Genomic DNA, 9,036 nt, shown 5'->3' with positions numbered 1-9,036 from the left:
TGCAGGCCGTGTCAGTGGCACTGTATTGTCCTCAAAGCGGGCAAAAAAGTTATTTAGTCTGCCTGGGAGCAAGACATCCTGGTCCGTGACTGGGCTGGATTTCATCTTGTAGTCCGTGATTGACTGTAGACCCTGCCACATGCCTCTTGTGTCTGAGCCATTGAATTGAGATTCCACTTTGTCTCTGTACTGACGCTTAGCTTGTTTAATAGCCTTACGGAGGGAATAGCTGCACTGTTTGTAATTCAGTCATGTTGCCAGACACCTTGCCCTGATTAAAAGCAGTGGTTCGCGCTTTCAGTTTCACGCGAATGCTGCCATCAATCCACGGTTTCTGGTTAGGGAATGTTTTTATCGTTGCTATGGGAACGACATCTTCGACGCACGTTCTAATGAACTCGCACACCGAATCAGCGTATTCGTCAATATTCCCATCTGACGCAATACGAAACATGTCCCAGTCCACGTGATGGAAGCAGTCTTGGAGTGTAGAGTCAGCTTGGTCTGACCAGCGTTGGACAGACCTCAGCGTGGGAGCCTCTTGTTTTAATTTCTGCCTGTAGGCAGGGATCAGCAAAATGGAGTCGTGGTCAGCTTTCCCGAAAGGGGGCGGGGCAGGGCCTTATATGCGTCGCGGAAGTTAGAGTAACAATGATCCAAGGTTTTACCACCCCTGGTTGCGCAATCGATATGCTGATAAAATTTAGGGAGTCTTGTTTTCAGATTGGCTTTGTTAAAATCCCCAGCTACAATGAATGCAGCCTCCGGATAAATGTTTTCCAGTTTGCAAAGAGTTAAATAAAGTTCGTTCAGAGCCATCGATGTGTCTGCTTGGGGGGGATATATACGGCTGTGATTATAATCGAAGAGAATTCTCTTGGAAGATAATGCGGTCTACATTTGATTGTGAGGAATTCTAAATCAGGTGAACAGAAGGATTTGAGTTCCTGTATGTTTCCTTCATCACACCATGTCCCGTTAGTCATGAGGCATACGCCCCCGCCACTCTTCTTACCAGAGAGATGTTTGTTTCTGTCGGCGCGATGCGTGGAGAAACCCGTTGGCTGCACCGCCCTGGATAGCGTTTTCCCAGTAAGCCATGTCTCCGTAAAGCAAAGAACGTTGCAGTCTCTGATGTCCCTCTGGAATGCCACCCTTGCTCGGATTTCATCAACCTTGTTGTCGAGAGACTGGACATTGGCAAGAAGAATACTGGGAAGTGGTGCGCGATGTGCCCTTTTTCGGAGTCTGACCAGAACACCGCCGCGTTTCCCTCTTTTTCGGAGTCGTTTCCTTGGGTCGCTGCATGCGATCCATTCCATTGTCCTGTTTGTAAGGCAGAACACAGGATCCGCGTCGCGGAAAACATATTCTTGGTCGTACTGATGGTGAGTTGACGCTGATCTTATATTCAGTAGTTCTTCTCGACTGTATGTAATGAAACCTAAGATGACCTGGGGTACTAATGTAAGAAATAACACGTAAAAAAACAAAAAACTGCATAGTTTCCTAGGAACGCGAAGCGAGGCGGCCATCTCAGTCGGCGCCGGAAGTAACGTTACGGTTGTTGTGAAGTGACAAAACGCAATTTACAGAGAAATTTAGCCATATCAGAACTGTAATGTTACTAATCTGCTTGATTGTATTATATACCTAAGCAAATATAATGATTCACAATGATAATATTGTCCAAAATGTTTTTCCAAGTAAAACAATGCACATGCAATGATAACAATGAGACTAACACCATGCCCAGACCCGGGCTATCAGAGCGTTTCTCCTCTCCTGCGCTGTCGGAGTCTCCTGCCTGTTCAGCGCTATCAGAGCCTTCCTCCTCTACAGCGCTGCCGGAGCCTCCTGCCTGTTCGGAGCAGCCTGAGCTGTCAGTCTGCATGAAGCAGCCAAAGCTGTCAGTCTGCATGAAGCAGCCAGAGCTGTCAGTCTGCAAAGAGCTGCCAGTCTGCAAGGAGCTGTCAGTCTGCAAGGAGCTGTCAGCCTGCATGGAGCAGCCAGAGCTGTCAGTCTGCAAGGAGCTGTCAGTCTGCATACAGCAGCTAGATCCGCCAGTCAGCCATGATCTTCTAGATCTGCCAGTCAACCAGATTCTTCCAGATCTGCCAGTCAACCAGTCTCTTCCAGATCTGCCAGTCAACCAGTCTCTTCCAGATCTGCCAGTCAACCAGTCTCTTCCAGATCTGCTAGTCAACCAGTCTCTTCCAGATCTGCTAGCCAACCAGAATCTTCCAGATCTGCTAGTCAACCAGAATCTTCCAGATCCGCCAGCCAGCCAGGATCTACCGGAGCCTACTACCTGCCTGAGCTTCATCTCAGTTCCGGACTGCCCCTCAGTTCCGGGCTGCCCCTCAGTCTCGAGCGAGCTGCCCCTCAGTCCCGTGCTTCTACAAATGAAGAACGCCTTTACACACATTGTCTGCCACCTTTTAAACAATCTACTACAAGCCCAAGGTCCCTCCCCTCCCTGGGTAGGGACAGAATGTCCTGTAAGGAACACAGTATTCCAGCCGGTCTGACGATAGCTCCATTCGTTTCTAACAAGGAACAGAAAGTCCTTGTTCTAATTCTTGACTAAAACTACACACTGTATATTCAGTATTATGATTATAATAAGATTCATACATTCATACAGTAACAGAGTAGTATTCTGTTTATTTATCAATCTAAGCTAAATGTATACATCATTTAGTCAGTATTCATAAAAATCCCATAACAATAGTACTGCCTTTAAATTGTTTGATTTGGGTCAAACGTTTCGGGTAGCCTTTCACAAGCTTCCCACAATAAGTTGGGTGAATATTGGCCCATTCCTCCTGACAGAGCTGGTGTAATTGAGTCAGGTTAGTAGGCCTCCTTGCTCAGACACGTTTTCTTTTTCAGTTCTTGTCCACAAATATTCTGTGGGATTGAGGTCAGGGCTTTGTGATGGCCACTCCAATACCTTGACTTTCTTAAGCCATTTTGCCGCAACTTTGGAAGTATGCTTGGGGTCATTGTCCATTTGGAAGACCCATTTTCGACCAAGCTTTAACTTCCCGACTGATGTCTTGAGATGTTGCTTCAATATATCCACATAATTTTCCATCCTCATGATGCCATCTATTTTGTGAAGTGCACCAGTCCCTCCTGCAGCAAAGCACACCCACAACATGATGCTGCTACCCCCGTGCTTCACTGTTGGGATGGTGTTCTTCAGCTTGCAAGCCTCCCCCTTTTAATAACAATGGTCATTATGGCCAAACAGTTCTATTTTTGTTTCATCAGACCAGAGGACATTTCTCCAAAAAGTAAACTGTAGTCTGACTTTTTTTATGGCGGTTTTGGAGCAGTGACTTCTTCCTTGCTGAGGAGCCTTTCAGGTTATGTCGATATATAACTTGTTTTACTGTAGATATAGATACTTTTGTACCTGTTTCCTCCAGCAGCATCTTCACAAGGTCCTTTGCTGTTGTTCTGCGATTGATTTATACTTTTCGCACCAAAGTACGTTCATCTCTAGGAGACAGAACGCGTCTCCTTCCTGAGCGGTATGACGGCTGCGTGGTCCCATGGTGTTTATACTTGCGTACTATTGTTTGTACAGATTAATGTGTTACCTTCAGGCATTTGGACATTGCTCCCAAGGATGAACCAGACTTGTGGAGGTCTGCAATTTATTTTCTGAGGTCTTGGCTGATTTCTTTTGATTTCCGCATGATGTCAAGCAAAGAGGCACTGAGTTTGAAGGTAAGCCTTGAAATACATCCACAGGTACACCTCCAATTGACTCAAATTATGTCAATTAGCCTATCAGAAGCTTCTAAAGCCACATCATTTTCTGGAATTTTCCAAGCTGTTTAAAGGCACAGTCAACTTAGTGTATGTAAACTTCTGACCCACTGGAATTGTGATACAGTGAATTATAAGTGAAATAATCTGTCTGTAAACAATTGTTGGAAAAATTACTTGTAATTTTTATTAGATGTCCTAACCAACTTGCCAAAACTATAGTTTGTTAACAAGAAATATGTGGAGTGGTTGAACATTTTGTTTTAATGACTCCAAGCTAAGTGTATGTAAACTTCTGACTTCAACTGTATATATAACCTGAATGTGTAGATGTATGGTGACTTCACGTTTGGGGGAACAGACCAACGGAACTGCCATGGTCAAGTCCCTTGATATAGGTACCAGGAATGGTGGAAGGAGGAAAATCTGAAGGTAATTATCTTTGCACATAACACAGCAGTGTCCAGACCTCCAGAGTATTCACTCTGAATCGCCAGCTATATGGAGGGAGCCGCAGCAGTTAATTAACTGATGTAAACAATGCAGTTGTATATAACATTATTGCATGTACTGTAGTATAAAAAATGTTTGATTGACTTAGTGTTTTTATTTTGCTGTTTTTGTATAACGTACTTTGAGGTCACTGATACTCCACCTGATGTGGAAGTTGTCAAACCAGATCAGAATGCCTTCAAAGTCCACTTTCAGGATGGATGTGGAGGTTTTTGACCAGGTAAAAATAATTGTCCACTGTTCATTTTATTTTCTGGCCTTCCAAGAGATATATAAGAGATGTATTTGTAATAATATGACATTTAATTGCATTTATTTATTTTATCAATCAAGGTGAGACTGAACATGGACCGGGCGCATGAGAAAAAGGAGAGCCACCTGAGAAGAATCAAGGGGACCAAGTGCTTCAACATCTGGGTGAATTACATGGCTTGGAAGAAGGACGAAAGGAAGGCGAGACCCAGGAAAGACCATCTCTTACCAACCCCACTGACATCAAAAATTAGACAGGTATCTTTCCTTTCTGTCTGCGATTAACATTATTGCATGTCTAATCAAGCATTTAAATTAAATAATTAAATAACTGTATTTTTACATACCTGATAATAATTTAACCTGTGTGTTTGCTTGTTTACGTCTGTCTCCTACCCTGTTCCCTTTACTCTGCTCCTGTTCTCCAGGACCTAGGGATTCTGCCTAACACCCAGACATGATGTCCTCCATTACCAACCACCCTCCAACTTTTCATTACACCAGTTACTGTTATTGTCAAGTTGTCATTATCTGCTAAGAAAGAGCAAAACAACTATCATACTGGGCACATACTGTGAGGTGCACAGATTAGCTAAAAACACTAGCACTGCAAACACTCAGAACAAAGAGAGCAGCAGCGCCTCTGAGTTCACTACCTGTTGAAAACAAGTGACAGGCAGAACCTCCCATCCACACAAGACCCACCTCCTCTCTATTCCACACACCATAATTATGTATTTCAGTCTGATTGCCATGTGAGTGTACAAAAAAATCTGAAAGTAAATTGACACATGTACCAAAAAAATATAAATGGTTATGTTTTTAAATCTAAAATATTGCTAGATTGGTTTTCACAGCTGTTTCATAAGGTGTTCATTGTTGTAAATTGTAACATCTCTTGATGGTATTTGTTATTTCAACATTATTAATTGTATCATAAGACATCCAATAGATATATATTCAAACACAAGGGTGTACTAATGAGCTATGATTTAAAAAATAATAATTGTATCAATATTGAGGACTAAAGTTATTTCAGTGTAGGTAAGGGAATGCCTGTTTAAAATGAATACATGCCAGCCAGACAAGCCAGTGTATGAATCAAATGTATTTGCTTATGAATGGAATGGAAATTAGTTCACTTTGTTACATTTACATTTACATTTAAGTCATTTAGCAGACGCTCTTATCCAGAGCGACTTACAAATTGGTGCATTCACCTTATGACATCCAGTGGAACAGCCACTTTACAATAGTGCATCTACATATTTTAAGGGGGGAGGGGGGTGAGAAGGATTACTTTATCCTATCCTAGGTATTCCTTAAAGAGGTGGGGTTTCAGGTGTCTCCGGAAGGTGGTGATTGACTCCGCTGTCCTGGCGTCGTGAGGGAGTTTGTTCCACCATTGGGGAGCCAGAGCAGCGAACAGTTTTGACTGGGCTGAGCGGGAACTGTACTTCCTCAGTGGTAGGGAGGCGAGCAGGCCAGAGGTGGATGAACGCAGTGCCCTTATTTGGGTGTAGGGCCTGATCAGAGCCTGGAGGTACTGAGGTGCCGTTCCCCTCACAGCTCCGTAGGCAAGCACCATGGTCTTGTAGGGGATGCGAGCTTCAACTGGAAGCCAGTGGAGAGAGCGGAGGAGCGGGGTGACGTGAGAGAACTTGGGAAGGTTGAACACTAGACGGGCTGCGGCGTTCTGGATGAGTTGTAGGGGTTTAATGGCACAGGCAGGGAGCCCAGCCAACAGCGAGTTGCAGTAATCCAGACGGGAGATGACAAGTGCCTGGATTAGGACCTGCGCCGCTTCCTGTGTGAGGCAGGGTCGTACTCTGCGGATGTTGTAGAGCATGAACCTACAGGAACGGGCCACCGCCTTGATGTTAGTTGAGAACGACAGGGTGTTGTCCAGGATCACGCCAAGGTTCTTAGCGCTCTGGGAGGAGGACACAATGGAGTTGTCAACCGTGATGGCGAGATCATGGAACGGGCAGTCCTTCCCCGGGAGGAAGAGCAGCTCCGTCTTGCCGAAGTTCAGCTTGAGGTGGTGATCCGTCATCCACACTGATATGTCTGCCAGACATGCAGAGATGCGATTCGCCACCTGGTCATCAGAAGGGGGAAAGGAGAAGATTAATTGTGTGTCGTCTGCATAGCAATGATAGGAGAGACCATGTGAGGTTATGACAGAGCCAAGTGACTTGGTGTATAGCGAGAATAGGAGAGGGCCTAGAACAGAGCCCTGGGGGACACCAGTGGTGAGAGCGCATGGTGAGGAGACAGATTCTCGCCACGCCACCTGGTAGGAGCGACCTGTCAGGTAGGACGCAATCCAAGCATGGGCCACGCCGGAGATGCCCAACTCGGAGAGGGTGGAGAGGAGGATCTGATGGTTCACAGTATCGAAGGCAGCCGATAGGTCTAGAAGGATGAGAGCAGAGGAGAGAGAGTTAGCTTTAGCGGTGCGGAGCGCCTCCGTGATACAGAGAAGAGCAGTCTCAGTTGAATGACTAGTCTTGAAACCTGACTGATTTGGATCAAGAAGGTCATTCTGAGAGAGATAGCGGGAGAGCTGACCAAGGACGGCACGTTCAAGAGTTTTGGAGAGAAAAGAAAGAAGGGATACTGGTCTGTAGTTGTTGACATCGGAGGGATCGAGTGTAGGTTTTTTCAGAAGGGGTGCAACTCTCGCTCTCTTGAAGACGGAAGGGACGTAGCCAGCGGTCAGGGATAAGTTGATGAGCGAGGTGAGGTAAGGGAGAAGGTCTCCGGAAATGGTCTGGAGAAGAGAGGAGGGGATAGGGTCAAGCGGGCAGGTTGTTGGGCGGCCGGCCGTCACAAGACGCGAGATTTCATCTGGAGAGAGAGGGGAGAAAGAGGTCAGAGCACAGGGTAGGGCAGTGTGAGCAGAACCAGCGGTGTCGTTTGACTTAGCAAACGAGGATCGGATGTCGTCGACCTTCTTTTCAAAATGGTTGACGAAGTCATCTGCAGAGAGGGAGGAGGGGGAGGGGGAGGAGGATTCAGGAGGGAGGAGAAGGTGGCAAAGAGCTTCCTAGGGTTAGAGGCAGATGCTTGGAATTTAGAGTGGTAGAAAGTGGCTTTAGCAGCAGAGACAGAGGAGGAAAATGTAGAGAGGAGGGAGTGAAAGGATGCCAGGTCCGCAGGGAGGCGAGTTTTCCTCCATTTCCGCTCGGCTGCCCGGAGCCCTGTTCTGTGAGCTCGCAATGAGTCGTCAAGCCACGGAGCGGGAGGGGAGGACCGAGCCGGCCTGGAAGATAGGGGACATAGAGAGTCAAAGGATGCAGAAAGGGAGGAGAGGAGGGTTGAGGAGGCAGAATCAGGAGATAGGTTGGAGAAGGTTTGAGCAGAGGGAAGAGATGATAGGATGGAAGAGGAGAGAGTAGCGGGGGAGAGAGAGCGAAGGTTGGGACGGCGCGATACCATCCGAGTAGGGGCAGTGTGGGAAGTGTTGGATGAGAGCGAGAGGGAAAAGGATACAAGGTAGTGGTCGGAGACTTGGAGGGGAGTTGCAATGAGGTTAGTGGAAAAACAGCATCTAGTAAAGATGAGGTCGAGCGTATTGCCTGCCTTGTGAGTAGGGGGGGAAGGTGAGAGGGTGAGGTCAAAAGAGGAGAGGAGTGGAAAGAAGGAGGCAGAGAGGAATGAGTCAAAGGTAGACGTGGGGAGGTTAAAGTCGCCCAGAACTGTGAGAGGTGAGCCGTCCTCAGGAAAGGAGCTTATCAAGGCATCAAGCTCATTGATGAACTCTCCGAGGGGACCTGGAGGGCGATAAATGATAAGGATGTTAAGCTTGAAAGGGCTGGTAACTGTGACAGCATGAAATTCACTTTGTGATCTGTAAGGTAAGTAACATTAATGTATGTGGGGGGCATTGGAATTATATTATGTTTATCCTGATGCCTGTTTATTCATAAAAAGCAGAAGATGATAAATAACATTAATCGCAATGGTTATTTTATGCAAATTATTTGGAATACATTTAGCCTAATTGGTAATATGATGTGGGGGAAAATCGGGATCCTAGTCAGGATTTTGTTTGTCAATTCCAGGTTTAAAAAAGGTCTTCATATCTATCAAATCTGTTGGCAATTGTGGGCCAAATCAATAACAAACAGATTAAATGTTCATGCTTCATCATGACGTGATCAAAACAGGCTGGGGGTTTTTCGGTTCCGTTAAATCTAGCTGCGCAAGACCTTCGGTAGGCTAGTGGATTGCGGACATAATAGTGGAGTTTATCATTGTTATAGCCTAGACAGCTTTATAAAATCGGGACAGTTGCTTTCTTATGGCTAAACAAACACGTGGTAGCATATGTTTTTTTCACGTCTCTATAACAAGGCCTATATCCTCACATAACCCCTCAATTCGAACCCTGCTTTTAAGCATAAAACATCTCCACAGAAATGTAAAGACTACTATGATTGCATGGTGACAGTCTGTTAATCCGGTAAACTGGGAAGTGGG

The 9,036-nt window shown here is 45.8% G+C and overlaps 1 long non-coding RNA gene across 1 annotated transcript; it reads left to right on the top strand.

Moving 5' to 3' along the window:
• Positions 1–4,078: 4,078 nt before the first annotated feature.
• LOC124001584 lies at positions 4,079–5,216 on the top strand. The gene is made up of 4 exons (XR_006832814.1): positions 4,079–4,215; positions 4,423–4,516; positions 4,630–4,806; positions 4,977–5,216. It is a non-coding gene; the product is annotated as an uncharacterized LOC124001584 (long non-coding RNA).
• The last annotated feature ends 3,820 nt before the right edge of the window (positions 5,217–9,036 follow it).

The sequence above is a fragment of the Oncorhynchus gorbuscha genome, linkage group LG17 (genome assembly GCF_021184085.1).
Source record: "Oncorhynchus gorbuscha isolate QuinsamMale2020 ecotype Even-year linkage group LG17, OgorEven_v1.0, whole genome shotgun sequence".
Lineage (NCBI taxonomy): Eukaryota > Metazoa > Chordata > Actinopteri > Salmoniformes > Salmonidae > Oncorhynchus > Oncorhynchus gorbuscha.
Note: the sequence above shows the minus strand (reverse complement) of the source record. Positions and strands in the feature narration are given on the sequence as shown.